The sequence below is a fragment of the Dipodomys merriami genome, unplaced genomic scaffold, assembly GCF_024711535.1.
Source record: "Dipodomys merriami isolate MVZ:Mamm:240054 unplaced genomic scaffold, mDipMer1.0.p SCAF_38, whole genome shotgun sequence".
NCBI classification, from domain to species: domain Eukaryota; kingdom Metazoa; phylum Chordata; class Mammalia; order Rodentia; family Heteromyidae; genus Dipodomys; species Dipodomys merriami.
Window position 1 is genome coordinate 723,154 of NW_027205381.1, and position 20,412 is coordinate 743,565.

A 20,412-nucleotide genomic window follows, 5' to 3' on the forward strand; every position below is an offset into this window, starting at 1 on the left:
GGAGTGTAGGTGTGGAGATGGTAGGGAAGTGGTGGTAGGGGAAATCAAAGGTGGAGGAAATAATGCTGGATAAGAAATGTACTCATTACCTTGTTCATATAACTGGAACCCCTTTGTATAGTATTTTCACAATAAAAACTTAACAAAAAAAATAAAAATATACCAGGACATAATAAATTATACCAGTCTCTAGACATTTACACAGTGAGAGAGAATCACAAAGGCTCGATAGCTATGTGCATATGATTATAATTAATATTTATCAAAATAAAAAAACTGACTCAGTAATAAATGAGCAAAATAATAAAATTTTGTGCCATCAGAACAAACTTGAAGTCAAAAATTTCAAAACCTTTCTATCGGAATTGATATTTGCCAGCCAATTTTTCTCACGGGCACAGATAAAAGAAATTTGGACATAGTATAAACTATTTCAATCTCAAGAGGTAAATTCTAAAGCTAAAATACAAGATTCACTGAGAAAGTGATACATTCTGTTTGTTAACTGTTATCAGTTCACTCATAAATTTTCACTTGTTCTCAGTGAAAGTCAGTAAGTCCTCTATTAATGTTAAGTATAAAGTGACATTATAGTCATGCTAGTACAGTGCAATATAGTAAAGAGTTAAGGTAGATCTCCCATTACAGATTGTTGTAGAAACACTTTTAGTTAGGGGAAGTGGAAAAGACCTGTTCATCGTCACACACACAGCAAAGAGTATGGAGGGTCAGGAAGAGTTGGTCGTTAAAACTATTATGTCATGAAGCAGGGTAGAGTTTCTTTTTAAAATTGACAAAATTGAGGCTAGAATCAGGTGAGTCTCGTTACTGTGCCTCCTGTTATGCCTAGGGGGAGAAATGACACAACCAGTTACTGTTTTAGAATCACTAGAAACACCTGGCAGAAAATGTCCTCAAAGGAACAGAGACAGGTGACAGAAAAATAACTTACCCTGCTAGAGGAAACCAGAGACTAATATGGGAAAAGTAGCACAGATGCATAGGAAGAGAGAGATTCAGAAGAAAAGTGGTAGAGTAGAGGTATGGATCCGTGATGGCTATTTTGGTCTGAGGAAGAAAGAACAGAAAAGAATTGATACTGACTCTGAATTTTCAATTTTTGAATAACTCTTTGAGTGACATAATGATGCACAATTGTCAGGTAGAGATAGAAAAACCAATCATGATTCTTCTGCTTATGGACTTCACGAAGTCTGTACAGCAGCTTGTTCTTTCTATTTAGGGATCCCATTTGAGCGAATATACTCCATAACCATTTCCTACTTTGTGTCATGGCTTTGGCTAGAAAGACAGTCTATTAGTGAACTGGAAGTTATTCCCTTAAATAAAGTACCGTCATTCATGATGCACAGCTGAGAAGAATCTTCTACTTTTAGGAAATGAAAACTTCTGTGTAGGCTTGGAGAAACAGTAACATAAAGCTATCAAGGACAGTTATTGTTTCTTTGGAAATTGTGGTACTTCATCTGTGTGGACAGTCTCTGTTCCAACATTAAAATTACTCCATAGTAAGTAAGATGACAAACATTTGTACATTCATACTGGTTAAAACAGGAAAATTCTTAGTACTTTATAAATGAAGGCAGAGTCTAATACTTAAATTATCATATTAAGATCATATCAGACTGGGAAATAGAGATAAAGTCATTTTGGAAAGTAAAGCTTTGACACTAAGTATTTACTCATGGGCCACTATTTCTTATTAAGAAATTGATTCTTAAAAAAATAAATAAATAAAAAAGAAATTGATTCTTTTCTGCTGAAGATAAAGAGATATTATGGTTTTTTTCAAGATCTTAATGTTTTAAAAACTAATAATCATGATTTCAGAAGAACTTTAGAACATATTCATGGACACAGATTTTGAACAGTAAAAAATTTAAAAAAATAAAACATTATCTATTCTTGAATGTCCATTAAGTTGCAAACTCTTAGTTATCTTTTTCTTAGCAAAAAAAAAATCCAAAATAGTAATGCCATTTTCTTGATTCATGTGTAAGATGCTCTTTTAGATTTATTTTGCAATGATTCATGGGACGTGGTTACCACTCTCAGGGTTGGGACAAAATAAATCAGTGTCCACCACTATAAGAAGAAATTATTGCAGCAATCTTTCTGCAAGTTATTGTAAGAAGAAGTCAATGCAGATGGATTTGTGCATAAACTACACCTGTATCACCATGGCTGTTTTGGAGCTGTGCCATTATTCCAGGCCTGGGTGATCAATATCAGAGATTGGCTGACATGAGATTTCAGCTACAAAAGACATTTTATAGATTGGTGTTTTAATGTCTTGTACATAATAGATGATCTATGGGGCATTAGTACATGATACCAAATCTATATATTTTATTCTCACTCTCATATCTATTTTCACCTCAGCCCTCCATGTTATCAATATTTCAATGTTTTTCCATACAGGCTTCAAGACAGTTGGCCAAATGATTGGCTATTGCTTAAGATTTACATGTATTCTAGTCTTAGACCATTTCTCTTTTCATACATAACCAACAACTGGTTATTCTGACTCAAAATCTCTGTTGGGAAGATTTCCATTTGCCATTCTATTTTAATGCTATCCTTAAGTAAGCCTATAATGAAACCATATTCTATTTTCACATTGCATGCACAAACTTATCTAAGACTTTTCCTCCTGTCATTTGGTTATAATGAGCCTCTAATGGACCATGTTTGTGGGCCCAAGGGAGGTCCACAAACCAGGTTTGGTACAACAGTAGAGTTTGACATACAGTTTAAAGGTTCTTAGTCATATAGTCTCCTTGTGTCCTTTTATCTTGCTCACTCTTGGACATTGATGTACTATGGTCATCTTTTGAGATAATTCTGGTATGGTGTACAACATAGTGCTCCATAGGATGTCATTTAAACAATCTACAACACAAATCTAGATTGTTGGTTGATGTAGCCTAAGTATGCAAACTCCACCCTTATTTTATGTTAATTCTGTGTTTGAGGTAAGGAGAATGACATGGGGTGAGAACTAAAGAGGATCTGAAGTAGTAAATATGCATGCAGTTTTGTATTCTCTTATGCTTCCTTGATTTTTTTAATATGTGAAAATATAAATATTTAATAATACATAGAGCTGAGAGTATAGAATATAGAGTTGAGAGTCTAAGTGTTCCATTCTCAACTCCACTCCTATGAGGAGTTGCCTGGGACTGTCCTTTCATTGTAATAGCACTCAAGTCTCCACTGCTAAAAATTAGATTGTAGTACAATTCCTGAAGGTCTATCCTGACTCTGACATTTTATATCTAACCCATGCTTCACAACTTCACTGTTTAGAGACAGTGCTATTAGTTGAGGTGGCCTGGGGAAGTTGTACATTAGAATAGATGATTTCCAAGACTGTAAGAAAGTGACTTCAGTTTAATATGTCAACATTATATGTACTTGACTGACTTTTGGCCACCATAAGTAAATGGTTTCTCTCGCTGAGGTTATTATTGAGATTCATGAGAAAAAGATGTTTTACTTTGCCAGGCTTACCCCAGGGTAACAGCAGAGAGGTAAGAGGGAAAAACCCTAAAACAAAATATCAAAGCAGTGAGCAACATAAAATGGCTCAACCTTCAGTTTGTGAGTAATTTTGAAGACATTTATCAAAGGGAGAGAAGTTCAATAGAGGATAGGTCTGGACTCAAATCCTCTGTAGCACTTAGTGATTTTGAATTTCAGATGTGAATAGGCCAGAAATCAAATTATCTCTGCTTCACAACTTCTATCTTTGTGGCTGTGAAAGCATTGCTTATTCAACTTTTTAACTTCAATGTCCAAGCTTATAGAGTCATTGAGGAAGAAATGCAGTGGCCTGTGGAATAGCTAACGTAGTACTTAAATTTTTCAAAAACAACTGTTATTATTTCTGTTCTGCTCCCATTTAATTTTTTAGTAACAATAATGTCTAATTTTTAATGTTTACATGCTTTCATAAATTTACTATATATTCACCAGACAGATGAATATGTAGTTTCATTAAGTTAGGTTGTGGCATCATTTTATTAAGGTTTCTACAGACCGAGCACTTTACAAATCATGTACATAGTTCTTAAATATTTTGCACAAAGGACTACAACACAATAAGCTTTGGAATATGCCGAGTTCATAGCCCTTCATAATATATACAAGGTAATCAGAAAATCCATATTATTTTCTTCTATTATCAATATAGATTAGAGATCACTGTATAAATAAAAATATTTGTAATGCAAAGACCACTAAACTTTAAAAATTTGTAATAATAAATGCCTTGCTTTTTAATAGGGTTATAAACTTTACAGAGTATTTTTAGACATATTCTTGCACCAGGTAATAGGAATCCAAATGAACATGTCATAAAAGGAAGATAAGCTCCTGAAGAATGTTCTTTGTAACCTAAATGACTTATAAGAAATATATGAGCAAATTTCCTTCTTTGGTAGTATCCTGTGATTGCTATAACTTGAGGGAAAACAAGGTGGTGTGTTTGAAGGCAACAAATGTAGATCTGGCCATACTTGGCCTGCATCTGTGATCTCTTCACTTCAAGAATTTTAGTTTTGTGGGGGGCTGGGAAGGTGGTTTGGTGGTAAAGTGCTAGCCTAGCATGAAGGAGGCCTGGGTTTACTTCCTCAGTACCACATAAACAGAAAAAGCTAGAAGTGGCCCTGTGACTCAAGTGGTAGAACGCTAGCCTTCAGCAAAAGAAGCTCAGGGACAGCACCCAGACCCAGATTTCAAGCCCCATGACCAGAACAAAAGAAAAAAAGAATTTTAAGTTGGTTTTTTTTTTTACAGACTATTCACTTCTCTTTTTTTTTAACAGCAGGTATAATAATATCCATTCAGAGGTATTAAAAAGACTAAACAACCGTCTACTAAATAACTCTAAATAACTGTTATATAAATGGTACCTCCTCTTATTTTAATCTTTCATTCTTTTACTAGACTGAGGTTTTATTAGGCTTCCATATCTGTAGATGAATTACAGAGTTCTTGGTGATTGGATGCCTTTGAACCATGGAAGCAGCTTTAGGTGAGACAGGTGATTGTGAGATACAATGGGCAGTTCTTTTTGTTCACCATGGATATTAGTTCATCTCTAAATAGATAATTTTTGGTAACTCTGATAATCTTATAAAATGTTATTGCCTGAAATAAGTGATTTATATGGAAGTAACTTAAAGACCCATCTGTGTCTATGGTAAAGGGGGAAATGGAAAATTTCAAATGTAAGAAGACTGGTGAAATATTGAGCAGACAAGACATTCTTTTCTTGTATCATATGTTCAGTAATATTTTCATTCAAATAAATCAGTACATTGTTTGGAGGTCTGTGCTTTGACTTTTGTGTCTATCTACAAGTTTACCTTGGGATAGGTAGTCTCTGTCTATCTGTTGGGGGCATGAATCAGCTTAAGCTCTAGAGTATTGCTTGCATTAATGGGCCATACAAGACGGAAACACCATGGGGCTGACTTGGGAATCTTCTGATTGATGGCTTCTTGGACCAATGAAGCGTCTTCATCCAAGCAGTTAAACCTCTATTACTGAACTTTACAAAGTATCGCAACTACTCAAACCATAGGACTTGCTCAAAATAATCTCCTTCTCTTAAAGTACTTATTTCCTCCAAAAAATGAAAAGACAGAAAATTTAGAAGCAAAGCACTGGCAAGTATTAGCAAACAATGGAGGCAGTTATTTCAATTTGCCATGATTGGTTCAGAAAACTGAGATAGTACTTTTCATTTGACTAATTTATGTGTGAGGATTTGCACTAGTGTGCTTTCTACTGTAACAGCCAACTATTTGATGATTAAAATTTCATGTTTTGCATTGTTTTCACATTTGTAGTGATGTGCCTTGCATTCAAAAGCACTTACCTAAAAGTAGAGCTAGCATTCTGTTGATGATGAAAAACTCTGATTTCCATTTTCTCTGTGCATATCACTAGGGACATTCTAAACATAAATGTTCCGTGTCCACTTACATGGTTTATGTATGTAATTTCTGCATGAGTTATCTTTATAAATGAGACACAATTTTCTTTATGCTTATTCAATAGCCTTTTCTCATTTCTACTAGATGGAAGTGAGCTTTGGGGACTAAACTATCTCCCGTGTGTTTGATTTTTGTGGGGCAAATTTGAAATTATCTTCTAGCTCCACTATTTGTAGAAATAAGATTTTTTTCAGTGACTGAGCAAATGATATTCTTAGAAGTGATTTCTGTATTCCTTTTTATATGATATGAAGACCAAGAAAAGTCCATGGGAATTGCAGTTACACATAACAGCACATATTTTGTCTCTCCAACATACTGGTTGGGTAATATATAACAAATTATTTAAATTCTCTGCACCCATTTTTTTAATATTCAAAGTAAGGATGAAAATATTTCTCAGAAGCTCTGCTTCCAGAGAATGTACCATACTAATTCTCACACAGAAGATACCTGATCCAAAGGGGAGATAGAATAAAAGGAAGATACAAAGAATGAGAGCAAAATATAGGAGAGAATATTATGAAGACAGAATAAGACTGAGTCTTATTGAAGGGAAGTCGTAGCTCTGAATTAAAAATTCCTGGTGAAGCCAAAACTGGTGGTTCAAACCTGTAACCCTCAACCCTTAGTAGACAGAACCGGAGGATCATAATTCAGGGAAAGTCCTAATAAAACTATGAGATCTACTTTTTAAATACTCATTGCCATAAACTTGATGATGAATGGAGAAGATTGCTATGAAAGGTAAAAGATATTCCTTTCATCTTTATGGTGTTAGATACTACTAGAGTTTCAAGAATTAGGGGAAAAAACAAATATTTTAAAATATATTCCTATCAATTGTCCCACTACAGAAATTTTAATGCTTTTGAAATCCTTATTGTAGAAATCAATGATCAATAGCAAATTTTAATTTTTTATGTTACAAAACCACAATAACCTGATTAACAATGTTTCTATTTGTCCTAGATGGGTGATAGGTTGATATTGCTAACATAGTTTTAAAAAAAAGTACATACAAGTGATTGATGAGGTCTTAAATTCCAAAGACTCAAAATTTTATAGATTAGTATCTTTTGTTGGAATAAAATGCAATTGAAAATCAGTAACAGAAGAGGCATTCCAAACAAACAAGAATTTAGAAAAGTACTAGAGAATGTTTTGAGTTCTATTTTTTGTGTTTAAAACATTCAAGATAGGAACATCATAATTATAGACTAACTGATCTTAGTGAATTTCTTAATATTATTTTACATAAGAGTTCTATGAATACATTAGATATGAACATGGCTCTGAGGGAGGGAGCTTATGAGAGGTGTCTGTCTCAGGTAAGCTCCTATTTGGGTGCATGCCAGAAACATATTGGCATTGACACGCCAAAACTGCCACACAAATGTCTCTGAACCCAGAACCAAGTAGCCTCTTTGAACAGTAACTGTTATAAATTTTCATAGTGAATGTTAGCAAGTTAAGTCATAGTAACAAATCAATAACATAAGGCCTATGTATACAATACATAGGTGTATGTTAAAACTAAGGCAAACATTTTGTCAAGTGTCATAAAGAGTAACACGACATTCAACCTCCTTTGAAATGAATATATATTAATACTGTATTAAAATATTGGTGTTTCCTGTGAGAAACACTAAGAAATAAGGTAGAAATATTGTTTCCAAGAGTATATAGAAATTGACATTCATAGATTCTTACGTTAATAAATAAAGGATAATTCATAACAATATTTTAAAATATATACACTTACTGGCATGTTTATAGTAAAATTATTTACAATAATAAATAAAAACAAATCAAACATTAACAATTAGAGCATTTAAAATATATTCTAAAATGGACACCAGTGGCTCACACCTATAATCCTAGCTGCTCAAGAAATTGAAATCTGAGGGTACTGGTTTAATGCCATCCTTGAGCAGGAAAGCTCTTGAGACTTTAATCTCCAATTATACACCCAAAAGCCACAAATGGAGCTGTGGTTTACATGGTAGTGCACTAGCCTAGACCATAAAAGCCCAGCGACAACACCAGACCTTGAGTTTATACTCTGAAACTGGCAAACACATACACACACAAACACACATACAAATGTAGATGCACAACAATGTGAAGATGCTTAGCACTACTGAGCTCTATACTTTAAAATGTTCAAGGTGACAAATGTGTGTATATATATATATGTATATGCATATATAAATCTATATATAGGTAATATATTTATCATATCTATATGTTGTAGAGGAATCTATTTTGGGTAAATTTACATCTTTAATACATATGTATGTACATGTATAGAGATATATAGATATAGATACAAGTGTATTACAGTAATTCCATCAAAGACATAAGCCATTAAGATAATCACAAGGCATTTTCATTAACAGGAAGTCATATTTCTGTGCATGTGAATCATATTTCCCAAATGAATAATATTATTGTATTAAACACACTATATAATAATACATGTTTATTTAGGTCTATAGACATTACAAATGGTTGTATTTTTAACATCAATACAATAATCTTATACCTTTGAAAACAATTTTGCCTCTTTTATTTTCCTAATATTTATTTCATAAACTTGTCTGGAGTTAAGAATAACCATTAATGAGGCCATATTAGAATAGTTTTAGAAGTTCATTCTGTACTGTCCAACCTAATATTTGTGTTATAAGAGAAATAATCCAATTCTATAATTCAAATACTTTATCTTTCTTTTAATACAAGAGAGAAGCAATTGACTTAAGTCCCATAATTTTTTCTCATAATTTTTTTCCTAGGAAAACAAATTTTTATTTAAATTTGAATTCTCAGAAGATTTTATTTGTACCACATTTATGAAACTATCTACTTAATATTATTTCATATTTATTATAATACTTTTATTTTGGGTTATAAATTCATTAGAATTGCATCCTAATTTATTTAATATATCTTCACTGTCCAACTAAATGCAAAATAATTGGTTTTAGTTTACTTGAGGATATTAAAAATAGCAAATTAACTTTTCCTTTTCCTACATTTTTCCTTTGTTCTCCTTTTTAGAAAAGGAATTTTAAAACGTGCTGCCTGTCTTTTTTGGTTTATACTTATATTTTCTCAAACTCCCTTCTCTCTTCTTTTATAACATTGACAGATGGCTACATCTTAGGGAATACTTATCTTTCCTACATCTTAGGGAATACTTCAGTTCGAAGAATTGTATAAATGTGACCTCAATATGGCTGTACATTCATTGTTTCTGCTATTATTTTTCTTCTTTTGATGTGAGGCCCATAGCTTTGTAAATTCACCTGTCCACTGAAAAGTATTACGTTTTTTTTTCTGGTAGCTAACCTGTATTTATTTTTTCTATGATTCTACTTATTGATTACAGCTGTGGTCCTTGAAGTAACTAGACAAGAATATGGTCTCTCATCCTTACAGCACTTTACATTTGAAAAGAGCCATTCAAATCCCCTGTATTGGGCTCCTTTCCTGGGCAAAGTGGTCCTGGGTCCTCATGTAGCCCTGGGTACTCATGTCGCACACCTACTTGGCCCTTTCACTGTGACACTTTTTCTGAACATGCTTGAGGTTGGTCAGTGCCCTCCCTGCATAGGGAGCTGGGTTCTGATGAAAGCAGCTCCTTAAAGAAATTGGAAAGGGGGTTGTTACATCATTTTATTTAGGAAACTATAATCCTATCATGATTATCTGACTGCATTACATTTCCTTATTTGAGCCAGTGTGTGTGTGTGTGTGTGTGTGTGTGTGTGTGTGTGTGTGTGTGTGTGTGTGTGTGTGTGTGTGTGCATGCGTGTTACATAGACCTTAGGGTGCTTATTCTGATTTCGTTCCCTCCCTCCCTCCTTCCCTCCCTCCCTCCTTCTTTCCTTCTTTCCTTCCTTCCTTCCTTCCTGCCTGCCTTCCTTCCTTCCTTCCTATCTCTCTCTCTCTTTCCTTTGCCAGTCCTGGGCTTGAACTCAGGGTCTGGATTCTGTCACTTAGCATTTGTGCTCAAGGCTAACACTCTACCACTTGAGCCTGTAGCTCCACTTCTGACTTTTGGCAGTTAATTCTAGAAAAGAGTCTGAGGGAAGGGGTAACAAGTTTGACAAGAAATGCATTTATTACTTTATTTATATAACTAACTCCTCTGTAACGCACCTTGACAATACAAACAAACAAACAAAAAGGATCTGATGGAGTTTTCTGTCTTAGTTTGTTTTGAACTGTGATTCTCAGATCTCAGCCTCCTGAGTAGCTAGGATTACAGGCATGAAACCACCAGTGCCCAGCTATCTGGCTCTTCTTGATTTGAGAGCGAGGAGAGTGAAGGCTTTTACACCCTTTTCCAATGCTAAACTTCCAGTACTGTGGAGAGAGATCTGTTCAGTGTGGTCACAGCGCTGTAACAAAGCTTCAAGAAGATACTTATTTATTTATTTATTATTTGTTTGTGTTCTTACTTTTTTAATTTTATAAAATTTATTTTTGTTTTCATTTTTTTAAATATATTTGTATTAGCTTTACTTAGTTGTACAAAGGAGTTTCCATTCAACAAAGCAGTATATGAATACAGTGCATCTTGATCAATGTCACCTCTTTCATCCTTCTTGCCCATTCCTTTCAACCCACTATTTCCCTCACTTTTCTTGATTTTGTACAATATGAATTGAACTTTTTGACTTTATTCTCCCCCTTTCTTCTCTTCATTCATCTATTCCTCTCCCTTTGGTCTGACCTTATCCCTTCCAGTTCCCATTTTCTGGTATTTATTTTGTTGGACTATGATTTAACTTTTCTAAGGAATAACATTACTTGAGTTCTCCCCGGAATCTACCATATTTCAGTTAATACATTTGTCTGTACTTGCATACCACCTGAAGTGTTTCCTTACATATTTATAAATGAATTCTACATATGAGGGAAAAGTGCATCCTTTGTATCACTAGGTATACTTACTTCATATAATTTTTCCCAGGCCCTCCAATTATTACTAAATGATGCAATATCATTCTTCCTAGCCCATGGGTAAAATTCTGTCTTATATATTACATATTCTCAAACCATTCATCTGTTGAGGGTCATCTGGGCTGATTCCATATCTTGACAATATGGTGAAGAGTGATGCAATAAACATGATTGTGCTGGTGGTTTACTGTATCCTAGTTTGTGATCTTTTGGATAAATGGATAAGTGCTCAAAAGTAGAATTGCTTGTTTATAGTGGAACTACTGATTCATTTTATTTAATCTCAATTTAGTCATCATGCTGGCAACCATGTGTCTATAAAGCCTTCCTAAAGACAATGTTCTTTTTATGAGGCAGGGGGAAGGAGAGAGACATGTGTCCCTAACATTTTCCTCCTCTCATAGGCTTCTACCTATAATGGGAAATTACTCAGCTAATTCCTATATGAAAAAAACTGCTAGGAAGACTTTTGAAAAATGTCTTAGCTTGAATTATTGAGGGGAAAAGTTTTTAAGGACTGTAAGGCCCTCTGTATTCTCCTTTTTTTAGGACACAGACAGTAGCTTCAGTGTTAATCAGATACCTCTTTGCCAGACTCCACCATTGCTCTCTTACTCTCCAACATACCGCATGTTTCTTGCTAGTCTATCCACTTGTGTATGTTCTGTGCCAGTCTAAACAACTGAAACAGCTTCTGTCTCCTTACTTTCAAGTCATAAATTTCTCTGTCAGATGACTTCTCTAGCATTTTATTTCATACAGAATTATAGGAAATCCAGAATAAATTCCAATATTGAGATTGTTCCTCAGGGCTGAGGTTGAGCAGCTCACTCTCCCTGAAGCTATGAGCAGGTGCCCATTTGTTGGTACCTAGACAGCTTGCCACACTATACTGTGTCTATTCATTTGCCTCTGTCTCTTAAGCTTTGCTTTGAGTTCTGTAATCATGTCTGCCTTTATTATTTTGGTGTATTATTTTGAATCTTTGGGATGCACTATGGAGCCACAAGTAGGTGCCAGGGTAAAAAAGAAACAGCAATCAAAAGAATAAGGTATGGTCACAGTCACATTCCTCATGCAGACATGACTCCTGACTGCGGTTCCCCAAGCCAGGTAATGTCTAAGAGTCATTTTCAAAGATTCAATTCATCTAACCCAATGGTAAAGAAACAACCTGAAGGAGAAGATTACTTGAAATGGAGCACTGGATGATAAAACAGTTACTTCACAGAGAAGGCTAAGGTCAGACTTTGGCAAAGGTGAGGAAAACCACTGGTACACAAAAAGCAGCAGCAACAACAACAATGCAGATGCATACTTCCTGGGAAAGTGTAGGTAGACTCGGGAAATTTCCAGCATTTGGATGTGGTGGCCAGGAAGGGTGTAAGTTCTGGATTGGAGAAAGACTTACTCCAGTTACCCTTCATCTTTTAAATCTGCCTGTGACTCCACAAAGTGTAGGTACTCTGTCTTTGCCTTTCCCTCTATGCTCTCACTTTCTAATGAAAAAATAAAGAAGATATTCCAAAAGCCTCTTAGTAACATAAATATGTATGAATAATGGCTGTTAAAAGCAGTAGGAAAAAAAAAGAACATTACTGTTTAAGTCTCATTATTCCTTAAGTGCCCGTGTGTGCGTTTGCTTAATTACTTTAAATGGAAGCGTATTTTAGGATTACCGCGACGTCTCCTGCAGAATAAATCAAGTATGGGAGAAACTCAAAGCATGGGCCACAAATGTGCTTTTCATCACATTGAAGTGTTACTGAACTGTATGAATGCACAAAACCAGTCACGGAAACAACCATTTTATGGGAAGAAGGGTTTATTCATGAGGAGGCTGAACATGAAGGGATGGAGGCACAAGCCTCAAATCAGCCTCCTGGAAGAGAGGGCTCCCATGGGTTTGTGGAATAAAGGAGTGGGGGAGTCTGGAGCCTGGGGAGAAGCCGTTGTAGGCAGGGAAAAAGTGAAACCATTGGTAGCTTGTGTGTGTGTAGTCAATTTCATGGCTCTTCATGGGCACATGAAGATAATAGTGGTACTGAGCTTACTCTGAAGTTGCGATTCTCAGCCCTGTGACATCAACAGGTTATCCTCAGAATACCTCTGCAGGCCTGAGTGAAGAGTTGAAGGATACCACTGATTGGACATAGAAGAAAGACAACTTAAATGCAGTGTCTAGGTTTCTCACAAACAACTTAGGCAGCTATTATCATCCAATGCATCAGAGGTGTTATCCACAGCAAAGCTTATGGGAGTGTACTGCTTAGCTATGTGACCTCTCAAGCTGGTGATACAAGCAAGTGTCTCACAGCAAGTAACCTTAAGAGCTTATTCACATTTCTCTCCGTGTCAGAATTATTAATACTCTTCCCTATCTGTTAATTATTTAGGAGACATTTCTTTTTTTTTCTTTAAATATATTTTTATTTTTTTCTTCTTATAATGTTTTATTTATTTATTTATTTATTTATTTGTGAACATACTCTACAGAGGGCTTACAATTACATGGGCAAGATAATGAGTACATTTCTTATCAAGCATTGCAGCCTCCTCCTTTATTTACTCTTCATATCCCTTCCCTGCCTTCCCTATCCCGCCCCCCCACCAATTCTCCCCCCCCCCACGCACCAAAGTTGTAAAGTTCATTTTCGACATGATAACTTGTACTTCTCATGGTTGCAAGGGGTTCACCTGTATCCTTAAATGACTTGTTTTTCCCCATCTCCTCCACAAATTATACTGACATCAAATATAGTGAAAGCAGGGGTTATACTGTGGGGGAGGGACATACAAAGCAACAAAGAAATAATCTTATAAATGCATTAGAAACAAATGCATGAAAGAAAAAAAACATTTAAATACATATCTAAGGGTTCATTTTCCTAACATCACATTATCTGACTTTTTCTGCTTGACTCATACATATACTAGATATTGCATATAAGGGAAACCATGGGACCTATGTTTCTTTGGGCTTGGCTTACTTCACTTAATATATTTTTCCAAGCCTTTCCATTTCCTAACAAATGGGGCAATGTCATTCTTTCTGATGGAGGCATAGAATTCCATTGTGTATATATACCACATTTTCTTGATCCATTCATCTACTGAAGGGCATCTGGGTTGGTTCCATTTCTTAGCTATGGTGAATAATGCTGCAATAAACATAAATGTGCTGGTAGCTTTAGTATGGTCTTGTTTGTAAACATTTGGGTAAATGCCCAAAAGTGGGATTGCTGGGTCATAAGGGAGCTCTATGTGAAGTCTTTTGAGGGACCTCCATACTGATTTCCAAAGTGGTTGACCAAGTTTACATTCCCACCCACAATGAAGTAAGGTTCCCTTCTGTCCACATCCCCCAAAGATTAACATCGTGAAAATGGCAATACTTCCCAAGGCTATCTACAAATTCAATGCGATACCTATCAAAACTACAACCTCATTCTTCAAGGAAATAGAAGAGGCAATCCAAAAATTCATATGGAACAATAAAAGACCCCGAATAGCAAAAACGCTCCTCAACAGAGAGAACACTGCTGGAGGAATATCAATACTAAATTTCAAACTCTACTATAAAGCCATAGTAATCAAAACAGCTTGGTACTGGCATAAGAACAGACCTCAGGACCAATGGAATAGAATTGAAAACCCAGAAATGAACCTACAGACCTATAGCCAACTAATCTTCGATAAGGGAGCTAAAAAAAATAGAATGGAAGAAAGACAGCCTCTTCAGTAAATGGTGCTGGCAAAATTGGTTAACTACTTGTAGAAAACTAAAGCTAGATCCTTGTATATCACCCTGCACCAGAATCAACTCCAAATGGATCAAAGACCTCGGAATCAAAGCAGACACTCTGAAAACATTACAGGCTGGAATAGGAGAAACCCTAGGTCTCCTTGGCCTAGGCTGAAATTTTCTTAATAGAGACCCAGAAACACAACAAATCAAAGAAAGTTTGGACAAATGGGATTGCATGAAGTTGCAGAGCTTCTGCATGGCAAAGGACATAGCTAGCAAGATCAATAGAAAGCCCACGGATTGGGAGAAGATCTTCACTAGCCATGCAATGGACAAGGGTTTCATATCTAAAATATACTTGGAACTCAAAAAATTAAATCCCCCAACAACAAATCCTCAAAGAAACAACTGCCCAATAAATAAGTGGGCTAAAGACTTAAAGAGAAACTTCTCTGAAGAGGAAAGAAGGATGGCCAATAGACACATGAAGAAATGCTCAACCTCCCTAGCCATAAAAGTAATGCAAATCAAAACAACACTGAGATACCAGCTCACCCCAGTTAGAATGGCAAAAATCAAGACCTCTAACAATAACAGAAAGCACATTTTTCTAGGCTAACTGGTGTGGTGTCTTTTTACTGGCACAGAATTGGCTAATGCTCTGGAGTAAAAGGTACCTGTATGAAATGTGAATAAACAAGGAGGGAACATGGTGAGCTAAAACAAACTAGCAAGGAAGAACAAGAGAGTAAGACACAAGGGGAGAAATGGTAATACACTTGAGTGTTTGTAACACTGACGGACTCAGGATACCATATGAATTGCATTAAATTAAAATCAACAAAAACCATTTTAGAGACATATATTCTACTTTATCCCTGGAGTCAACAAATACATTAAAATGTAAGGAAAAAGTTATCCATCTAGGTATCATTTATCTATGTATTCATTTATTATCTGTCTATCATCTATCTATCTTCATTACCATCATCTGTTATCTCTGGCATTGTAGAATTTATAATCTAGTTTCAGGAAAATTATTTCAAGGATATTTATAACTGCAGTAATTAAAGGAGACACATCTCTGTATTAGATATTTCATGAAATTATGATTGTTTATTCCTCTATAACATCATCATGTCGCTCAGAAATATATTAGTGGAAAAGAAATTAACTTTGGGTAAGCAATGGAAGAAGTAGAAATAATAGGATGATCATGATTCACTTTAATAACCAGCTGAGTAATTGAGAAAACTATTGGTATAAATTCTGAGCTAGTAACATAGTGTTTTAGGGAATAGAAAGATGTTACCTAATTGTCATGGTTATGACTAAGATTAATAAATGTAAAGTGACAGGTTATTTGTAGTTATTGTGTTAACTAGTGTAGCTATTGTATTATTAAATAATCTATCTCTTTCATTGATTAGAAATGAATTTGTGCTTGTGAAAAAACATGGAGAAGTTTAGAAAAGAATTGGAGCTAGTCCATAATCAGATGATAAAATAACTATCCACACTAAGTTGTTGTAAACACCTGAGACCCTATTATGGGTTCCTAACAGCCCTTGACTTTTCTTTACTAGATGAGAGAATATCATGATCCGATTTTTAGATACCTCCACCCCTCTGAAACCACTGAATTATCTAGGAAAGGTTCATTAAAAAGTGACCAAGGCTGATACTATTAAGCCATTGATTCAATGGTCAGGTTATAAGACACTTTCCTTTCAGTGTTATCTCTTGCCCTGGAATATGAATATTATCCTCTCCATCCACCCTCTAAAGCAAATGGTTTTGAATTTGTTTATGACCAACTCCCTTAGTTTCAATCTAAAATGCACTCTTTGAAAAGCAATCTGACTCCACATAGAGCTCCCCTATGACCTAGCAATCCCACTTTGGGGCATTTACTCAAATGATCACAAACAAGACCACACTAAAACTACCAGCATGACTATGTTTATTGCAGCATTATTTACCATAGCTAAGATATGGAACCAACCCAGATGCCCTTCAGTAGATGAATGGATCAAGAAAATGTGGTATATATACACAATGGAATTCTATGCCTCCATCAGAAAGAATGACATTGCCCCATTTGTTAGGAAATGGAAAGACTTGGGGAAAATTATATTAAGTAAAGTAAGCCAGTCCCAAAGAAACATAGGCCTCATGGTTTCCCTTATTTGCAATAACTAGTATATGTCTGAGTCAAGCAGAAAAGGTCAAATAAGTTGATGTTAGGGGAATGAACCCCAAGATAAGTATTCAAATTTTTTTTCCTTTCATGCAATTGTTTCTAATATATTTATAAGATGATTTCTTTGCTGTTTTGTATGTCCCTCCCCCACGGTATAGCCCATGTTTTCACTATATTTGGTGTTGGTATAATTTGTGGAGGGGAAGGAAAAAACAAATTGTTTAACTAGGGACACAGGTGGACCCATTGCAACAACTAGATGTACAAGTTGTTATGTCGAAAAACGAACTTTGCAACTTTGGTGGGAGGTGGGGGGGGGAAGGGGGGCGGATTGGTGGGGGGAGGGGGGAGTATGGGAAGGGATGGGAAGGAGAAACAAAGAGGAGGCAACAATGCTTGATAAGAAATGTACTCATTATCTTGCCCATGTAATTGTAACTCCTCTGTATGGTATTCTCACAATAAAAAAAAGCAATCTGAAATTTTGATAGACTCACTTTAAAGTAACCAAATAGGGCATGATGTAAAAAAGGAAACTGAAATCAAAAGGACAAATGGTAATGTCTTCTCCAACTTTTTCTCTGTTAACTGCACACTCATCACCATGCTCTTCCAATCACACATGACAGGATTTCCCCTAATGATTTCTTTGAACAGATGTTGACAAATGGCAGGAACTATCAACTGGGGAAAATGTTCACAGCAAATGTGACATCAGTTACTAAGTTAATGAGTCATATTCAGGGAGTCAGAACAATAATCTACAAAGTAAAAGTTTGACTTTAGTGTTTTCATCCTTGAGTGATAAAATCTGACCCAAAGCTGCTTCCATGAGTAGTGAACTGAGACATAACTCAGTATGTCAATGTACTTCAAACTAACCTAAGAATACATTTTGAGTCCCAGCTATTGGCTGAAGTTGAGCTTCAGCCAATCATAGGCTACCATTGAATCAAAACATGTCCATATAAAGCATTGCTGACTTTAGAATCATCATGTTTTTGTATGTCACTTCATTTTCATTAGCTATAAATATAAGCAGCACATGTAGTGGAAGAACAATCCAAACTAACTTTATTCTGGTTTACTTCCTAATCCTAGAACCTTTTCTTTGTGCCTAAATAAAGTTTATTGAATTTATTTTAGATTATTCTTTAATAAATCTAAATATTCTTTTTTAAAAGTTTGTTCATGTTTTTTATTCTGGGATTGACCTCAGGACTTTGTCTATGCTAGGCAAACACTCTCCACCAGAGCTACAACCTAAGCCACTGATTTTTCTTTGTTGTTGTTTTTTTTTGTGTGTGTTTACTTTTGTACAAGTGCTGGGGCTTGAACTTAGGGCCTGGACCATGTGCCTAAGCATTTTCGCTCAAGATTAACAATCTACCAATTGAGTCACTGCTCACTTCTTACTTTTTTAGCTGTCAGTTGGAGATATAAGTCTCATGAGCTTTCCTGCCCGGCTCACTTTGAACCAGTATCATCAGATCTCAGCCTACTGAGTAGCTAGGAGAGCTATGAAAGCCTGGCCACCCTTTGATTATTGACAGTATTGCTATGTAGTCCAGGCTAGCCTCAAACTCTTCACCTTGTTTCTGTCATTGCCAGACTGCTAAGATCATGGAAGTATTCATTCATCAACATTTTTAGCTTCTTTGTACAGATTTTAATATAACATAATTATTTTTAATACATTTTTATTGTGAAAATATTGTGCAGAGGGGGTACAGTTACATGGGCAAGATAATGAATACATTTCTTATCAAGCATTGTTGCCTCTTCTTTTGTTTCTCCCCTACCATCTCTTCCCTTCCACCTCCTCAACTATACTCCCTCCCCCCCAGTCCCCACCTCCGCCCCACCTAAATTGTAAAGTTCCTTTGTCAACATAGTGTCTTGTACATATTGTTGCAATGAGTCAACTTGTATCCCTATTTAAATAATTTGTTATTTCCCTTCCCCTCCCCAAATTATACCAACATTAAATACAGGGAAAATGGGGGAGGGGTTGAGGAGAGGGATATGGGAAGGGATTGTAAGGGGAAACAAAGGAGGGCAACAATGCTTGACAAGAAATGTACTCATTACCTTGCTCATGTAATTGTAACCCCTGTGAACGGTATTTTCACACACAAAAAATCAAACGGGTTATACCATGGGGGAGGAACATACAAAGCAACAAAAAAAATCACATGGTATCTTATAAATATGTTAGAAACAATAGCAAGAAAGAAAAAATATTTGTGTCCCTATCTTGGGGTTCATTTTGCTTAACATCATCTTAGCTGAGCTTTTCTGCTTGTCTCAGACATATACTAGTTATTGCAAATAAGGGAAACCAGGGGACCTATGTTTCTTTGGGCCTGGCTTACTTCACTTAATATAATTTTTTTCAAGTCTTTCCATGTCCTAACAAATGGGGCAATGTCATTCTTTCTCATGGAGGCATAGAACTCCATTGTGTGTATATACCACATTTTCTTGATCTATTCATCTACTGAAGGGCATCTGGGTTGGTTCCATTTCTTAGCTATGGTAAATAATGCTGTAGTAAACATAGTTGTGTTTCAGTCTTCACCACTCATGCTCATCATTCACTTTTTGTTTTCTTTGCCAGTCCCTCAGCTCAAACCGAAAGCCCAGTGATCCTAAAAAGTGAGATGTCCCTCTTATCATTATTTTCCAAACAATAAATGATAACAATTATTTCCATGGTATTTTCATTGTAAGTAATCTAATGATGGTTTCAAGTGTTGGGAGGATGTGCAGATGCTTCATCCTTTTGTATAAGGACCTCCAGCATCTGTGGAATTTTGGTTTCTATGATGCAGATTTCTAGAACCAGACCTTTAGTTGGTTCTATCAGGTTAGAATGATCAGGAATGAAACTGTTCAGAATGATAATTCTAATACATGTAAACAGTTATTACTAGATTGTGGTTTTTGATTAGACACTAAACCTTTTTAGCATAAAACTTAAACAAACCCATAGACACATCTAAACTGTGTGGCTTTGGATGAAACAATTTTAGCTATTGTATAAACTAAACTCTCATTGACTTGTGATGACAATTGATTTATTGAAGTGATTCTTTTCTGTCTTGTTTCTAGGATGTGGCTTTACCCTGACCTATAATACAGGTGTGTTCCCAGGACTTTGACTTGACACCTTGTCTGCTTTCACCTTGTTCCAACTGCAACTCTCTGGCTCTGTAGATCTGCCTGTCCCCAATTTCTCCCTCTTAGTCTCTACTGTCCCTTTCCTTCTGTGGCTGACAGTATGCATCCCAGGAGTCTGTATTATTGTCTGTTTTAGGCAATGAAGTACAGACATCAGCCAGGTCTCTTAATGTTCTCAGGACTTTCTATCAGACATAAAACCACTTTCTTGCAAGAAGATGTAGAACTTATCCTGGTTCATCCTTGTCTCAGAATTTGGGCTCAGCAGGAATTCAACT